Source organism: Rattus norvegicus, chromosome 4 (genome assembly GCF_036323735.1).
Source record: "Rattus norvegicus strain BN/NHsdMcwi chromosome 4, GRCr8, whole genome shotgun sequence".
Taxonomy (NCBI): Eukaryota; Metazoa; Chordata; class Mammalia; order Rodentia; family Muridae; genus Rattus; species Rattus norvegicus.
In genome coordinates this window covers 22,029,230-22,036,096 of record NC_086022.1, presented here as the reverse complement: position 1 = coordinate 22,036,096, position 6,867 = coordinate 22,029,230, and positions in this window count along the sequence as shown.

The following is a 6,867-nucleotide window of genomic DNA, read 5'->3' as shown; positions in this document are numbered from 1 at the left end:
ATCCTTCATGCATACTAGATGCCAAAGAAGCCCAGATTTCTATTTCTTGATCCAAAGGCCACAAACAAGTGTTTACATTCTCCTCTGAGTAAGCAAGTGGGTCTGAATCACACTGGCCATATTGGAGCATATATATATATATATATATATATATATATGAATGAGACTTGAAAGCCCCAACTCAACAGTGACCCACTGCCTCTAAGGAGGCTTCAGCAGCTCCAGTATGTTCATAGGTCCTAGTAATGCCACTCCTCATGGAACAAAACTTTTCAATCCAGCACAACTAGAAGAACATCTGTGAGATGTAATACAATAGACTTTCCTAATCGGGGTTCTTGAAGGCAAGGGAACACATGTGATATGAAGAACAAGGGGATATTTTGTGGTATGAAGAGACCAGCAAAAAGGAGTTATAGACAGATTAGAAAGACAGCGAGAGTGAGAAACAATCAACCAACACCATGACAACCAAATACAAATACAAATACAAAAGAAAATTTATTACTTTTTAAAATAATATATATTTTAATCTAATGCACACTGGTATGTTTTGTCTGCACATATGTCTGTGTGAAGTGGTCAGATCTTGGAGTTACAGACAGTTGTGAACTGTCATGTGGGTGCTGGGAATTTCTGAAAGAGCAGTCAGTACTCTTGACCACTGAGAAATCTTTCCAGCACATGAAAATTTCTTAATTTATAAGCTCAAAAAATAAAGAAATAAATACACAAAGACCAAAACCGTGTCAGTGAATAGCATTCTAAGTTATAGATTCAACTCTAAGTGACTGTAATTCCAAAAAATTAAAACTTTGTTATAAGGTTATATTTATATATCTTATTTTTTATTGGGTATTTGTTTTATTTATGTTTCAAATGTTATTCCCTTTCCTGGCTTCAGGTCTATAAACAGCCTATGCCATCCTCCTTTTTTCATCATATCTTCATCATATGAAGATGGTCTCAAACCCAATGACCCAGGCCCTCCTGCATTGCTGTCCTGATATCCACCAACTTTGGGGGCAACAGCCTTGGCAAGACCAAGGAATTCTCCTCCCAGTGGTACTTAACAGGGCCATGCTCTGTTACATTTGGAGCTGGAGCAATGGGTCTGTCCATGTGTACTCTTTGATGGTGGTTTACTACCGAGCTCTACATAATAGCTGTTGTTCTTATGTGGTTGGCAAACTTTTCAGCAATTTTAATCTAATTCTAAGCAATGCAAGGCAGAGAAATATGTGAATTTCATTAGCAGGGGATCTTTCATCACCAGCACTTGTCTTTTTGGTGGCTTGCTTTCCTGAACATTCACCCACCAATGTCTGCTTCAGCTGAACTTTCCTTCACCTCTTTGTCCCAGGAAAATACCATCCAAACACCATTCCAAAAATCCTAAGATTCTACTTCAGTTAGTCAGAATTCTTTAGTCTCTTTCTGGGAGTACTCATTTCCCCTTTCTGTGGGTGTTGTATACATCACATATCCTCTTCTCACACATACCTAACAAACTTCACTCTGGCTTTATTCATATTACGGTACTTCACAAAGTTGGCAGTTCCAACCTCCCACCCTGGGCCCCCATCGTCATTGAGCCCTCAGGCCTGCCTGCACTAAAAACACTAGGACAGAGGCGGCATTCAGGTCTATCATGTAGGGATGAGCTGCAAGAATCTGGTCAAAAATCAGGTTTTGCTCAGAGTGAGGGATCATGTTTCAGAAAGACCACCCTCAGAGAGCCTTTCTCTGCAGAATCCTGATCTTGGGTGGAGCACCAGGGCTTGCTTGGGCTCCCTGGGTATTGTGACTCTGGATGGCATGGCCAAATGTGCACACATTTGGTTCGGTATAGAGTTTTGGCTGCACGTGCAGAAAAAAGGCCTCCTTTTGAAGAAATTCTTCTAACCAAGGTCTATATCTTCCCAGAGTGTTATTGGGAAGCATAAATATTTCCCCCACAAAAATTTACTAAAGCAGCCTTCTTGTAATAATTTTTCTCCAGGACACAGACTCAGTCACAAACTCTCCCAAGTTATCATTTATTACGTTACCGCCTATCTTGTTTGCTAAGTGGAGCAGGAACCTGTTGTCATGAGAAACAATTCTTTGCCCAAGGTTCTTCCAGGAAGGAATGAAAGCTAATATCCCCAGCTCCTGGAGTTGGCTTAAGAAGTGTTGTTCTGTAGCATCAGGATGCCAACTTGTTCACCACTGTGTGACACAATGATGTTTCTGTTGCCGAGCTTCCAAAAATATTCAACTGCAGTGGGTATGCCCAGCAATTGAAGAACTTGTTCAGAGCATCGGCAATTGCAACATTACTGCCATCTATAACCATTAGCTTTTTTTTTCATGTTTTATTAGGTATATTTATTTACATTTCAGGTGTTATTCCCTTTCCCAGTTTCCTGCCCATAAGACCCCTATTTCCTCCCACTCTCTCATTTGAGTGTTCTCCCCTCCCCCATCCACCCTACTTAGCATCCCCCCCTCCAACATTCCCCTGCACTTCGGGTCCAACCTTGGCTGGACCAATGGATTTCTCTTCCACTGGTGCCCCTACAAGGGTATTCCCTGCTACATAAGCAGTTGTAACTCTGTGTCAGTCCATGCATAGTCTTTGGGTAGTGGTTTTGTCCTTGGAAGCTCTGGATGGTAGGCATTGTTGTTCTTATGGGTTTGCCAGCCCCTTCAGCTCTTTCAATCCTTCCTGTAATTCCCGCAAAGGGGTTCCTGTTCTCAGTTATCTTCTCTGACTGCTTCATCTACTAAATTCAGCTTTTATGGTATTCCAGGATATCTGCAAATCTTTGATCCCTGGCAAATGAGGAATAGATCATAATTGGATCCTCTCAATCTTACATCAGTGTGTAAAGTTAAGAGCTGGTGCAGCATTGCTGGGTAGATTTAGTGACCCTTTGGCTTGAGATGTGGAAAACTGCAATAGCCAGGATGTTCTACACTGTCATGCTTTCCAATTTTTGGACACGAAGTTCCAGTTTGCTGTTGAAAACCATTTTCAGGCCTTTGTTCTTGGGCAACTGGGAAAGATAGAACAGATGGTGGGCTTGCCTCAGTGTCCTTAAGAGGATGTGCTCTTTGCCTTACAGAAGCTCTGCAGTTTTATGAGGTCCCATTTGTCAACTGTTGATCGTAGAGCATAAGCAATTGGTGCTCTGTTCAGAGTTTTTCCCCAGTGTCCATGTGTTCGAGACTCTTCCCCAATTTTTCTTCCATTAGTTTGAGTATATCTGGTTTGATGTAGAGATCCTAGATCCACTTGGACTTAAACTTTGTACAGGGTGATAAGAAGATAAGAATGGGATGATTTGCATTCTTCTTCGTGCTGACCTCCAGCTGAACCAGCACCATTTATTGAAAATGCTATCTATTTTCCATTGGATAGTTTTGGCTCCTTTGTCAAAAATCAGATGACCATAAGTGTATAGGTTCATTTCTTGGTTCTCAATTCTATTCCACTGGTCTATCTGTCTGTCTCTATATAAATACCATACAGTTTTTATCACTACTGCTCAGTAATAGTGCTTAAGGTCAGGGATCATGATTCTCCAAGAAGTTCTTTTATTCTTGAGGATAGTTTTAGCTATCCTGGGTTTTTGTTATTCCAAATGAATTTGCAAATTGTTCTTTCTAACTCTACAAAGATTTGAATTGGAATTTTGATGGGGATTGCATTGAACCTGATGGCTTTTGGTAAAATGGCCATTTTTACTATATTAATCCTGCCAATCCATGAGCATGGGAGATTTTTCCATCTTCAGATATCTTCTTCAATTTCTTTCTTCAGAGACTTGAAGTTCTTATCACTTGCTTGGTTAAAGTCACACAGAGTGATTTTATATTATTTGGGTCTATTATGAAGGATGTCATTTCCCTAATTTTTTTCTCAGCCTGTTTTTCCTTTGAGTAGAGAAAGGCTACTGATTTGTTTGAGACAATTTTATACCTGGCAAATTTGCTGAAGTTGTTTATCAGGCTCAGTAATTCTCTGGTGGAACTTTTGGGGTCACTTAAGTATACTATCATATCATCTGCAAATAGTGATATTTTTTACTTCTTCCTTTCCAATTTGTATCCCTTAGACCTCTTTTTGTTGTATGCTCTGGGTAGGACCTTGAGTACTATATTTAATAGGTAGGGAGAGGGCAGCCTCATCTAGTTCCTTATTTTAGTCAATTGCTTCAAGTTTCTCTCCCTTTAGCTTAATGTTAGCTACTGGTTTGCTGTATATGGCTTTTACTATGTTTAGGTATGGGCCTTGAATTCGTGATCTTTCCAGGACTTTTATCATAAAGGGGTGTTGAATTTTGTCTTATGATTTCTCAGCATTTAATGAAATGATCATGTGGCTTTGAGTTTGTTTATGTAGTAGATTACATTGATGGTTTTCCACATATTGAACCATCCCTGAATCCCTGGGATGAAGCCTACTTGATCATGTTGGATGATCATATTAATGTGTACTTGGATTCGGTTTGCAAGAATTTTATTGAGTAATTTTGCGTGGATATTCATAAGGGAAATTAGTCTGAAGTTCTCTTTCTTTGTTGGGTCTTTGTGTGGTTTAGGTATAAGAGTAATTGTGGCTTCATAGAAGGAATTTGGTAGTGCTCTTTCTATTTGTATTTTGTGAAATATTTTGGACAGTATTAGTATCAGGTCTTCTACAAAGGTCTGATAGAGTTCTGCACTAAACCCATCTCGTCCTGGGCTCTTTTTGGTTGGGAGACTTTTAATGACTGCTTTTATTTCTTTAGGAGTTCTGGGGTTGTTTAGATGGTTTATTTGTTCCTGATTTAACTTTGGTACTTTGTATTTGTCTAGAAAATTGCCCATTTCCTCCAGATTTTCAAATTTTGTTGAATATAGTGTTTTGTAGTAGGATCTGATAACTTTTTGAATTTCCTCAGATTCTGTTGTTATGTCTCCCTTTTCAGGTATGATTTTGTTAATTCAGACACATTCTCTGTGCCCTCTTAGTCTGGCTAATGGTTTATCTATCTTGTTGATTTTCTCAAATAACCAGGTTTTGGTTTTGTTGATTCTTTGTATAATCCTTATTGATTCTACTTGGTTGATTTCAGCTCTGAGTTTGATTATTTCCTGCCTTCTTGTCCTCTTGGGTGTATTTGCTTCTTTTTGTTCTAGAGCTTTTAGGTGTGCTGTCAAGTGGCTGATGGATGCTGTCTCTTGTTTTATTCTGCAGGAACTCAGAGCTATGAGTTTCCTTCTTATTCCGGCTTTCATTGTGTACCATTAGTTTGCGAATCTTGTACCTTCATTTTCATTAAATTTTAAGAAGTCTTTAATTTCTTTCTTTATTTCTTCCTTGACCAAATTATCATTGAATGGAGCATTGTTCAACTTGCATGTATATGTGGTATGTGAGAGTTCTTTCCTTATTTTTTTCTTGAAACTAGCCTTAGTCTGTGGTGATCTGATAGGATGCATTTGTATCTTTCTGTATCTGGTGAAGACTGTTTTGTTTCCCATTATATGGTCAATTTTGGGGAAGTTACTATGAGGTGGTCAGAAGACAGTATATCCTTTTGTTTCAGGATGGAATGTTCTATAAATATCCTTAAGTCCATTTGGTTCATAACTTCTGTTTGTCTCTCTATGTCTCTGTTTAATTTCTGTTTCTATGATCTATCCATTGACAATAGTGGGGTGTTGAAATCTCCTACTATTATTGTGTGAGGTGCAATGTGTACTTTAAGCTTTGGTAAGATTTCTTTTATAAATGTGGATGGCCTTGTATCTGGAGCATAGATATTTAGGATTGAGAGTCCATCTTGGTGGATTTTTCCTTTGGTTAATATGAAATTTTCTTCCTTATCATTTTTGATGGCTTTTGGTTGAAAGTCGATTTCATTCAATACTAGAATGGCTACTCCCACTTGCTTCTTCAGACCATTTGATTGGAAAGTGGTTTTCCAGTCTTTTATTCTGAGGTAGTATCTGTCTTTGTCTCTGAGGTGTGTTTCCTACAAGCAGCAAAATGCTGGGTCCTTTTTTCTTATCCAGTCTGTTAGTCTATGTCATTTTATTGGGGATTTGAGTTCTTTGATATTGAGAGATATTAGGAAAAGTGATTGTCCCTTCCTGTCATTTTCATATTTAGAGGTGGGATTATGTTTGCGTTCTTCTCTTCTTTTTGTTTTGTTGCAAGGAGATTACTTTCTTGCTTTTTCCAGGGTGTAGTTTCCGGCTTTCTGTTGGGCTTTTCCACTTCTCTCCTTTGTAGGGCTGAAGTTTTAGAAAGATATTGTACAGATTTGTTTTTTCATGGAATATCTTGGTTTCTACCTCAATGTTAATTGATAGTTTTGCTGGATACAGTATTTGTATTCTCTTAAGGTCTGTATGACATCTGTCCAGGATCTTCTAGTTTTCATAACGTCTGGTGAGAAGTCTGTTTTCATTCTGGTAGGTCTGTCCTTATATGTTACTTGACCTTTTTCCCTTACTGTTTTTAATATTCGTTCTTCGTTTTGTGCCTTTGGTGTTTTGACTATTACGTGATGGGAGGAATTTCTTTTCTTGTCCAATCTATTTGGAGTTCTGTAGGCTTCTTGTATGTTTATGGGCATCTCTTTCTTTAGGCTAGGGAAGTTTTCTTGTATGGTTTTGTTGAAGATATTTACTGGCCCTTTAAGTTGGGAATCTTCACTCTCTTCTATACCTATTATCTATAGGTTTGATCTTCTCATTATGTCCTGGATTTCCTGTATGTTTTGGGCTAGGAGCTTTTACTATTTTCCATTATCTTTGACATTTGTCTTGATGTTTTCTACGGAATCTTCTGCTCCTGAGATTCTCTCTTCTACGTTTTGTATTCTGTGG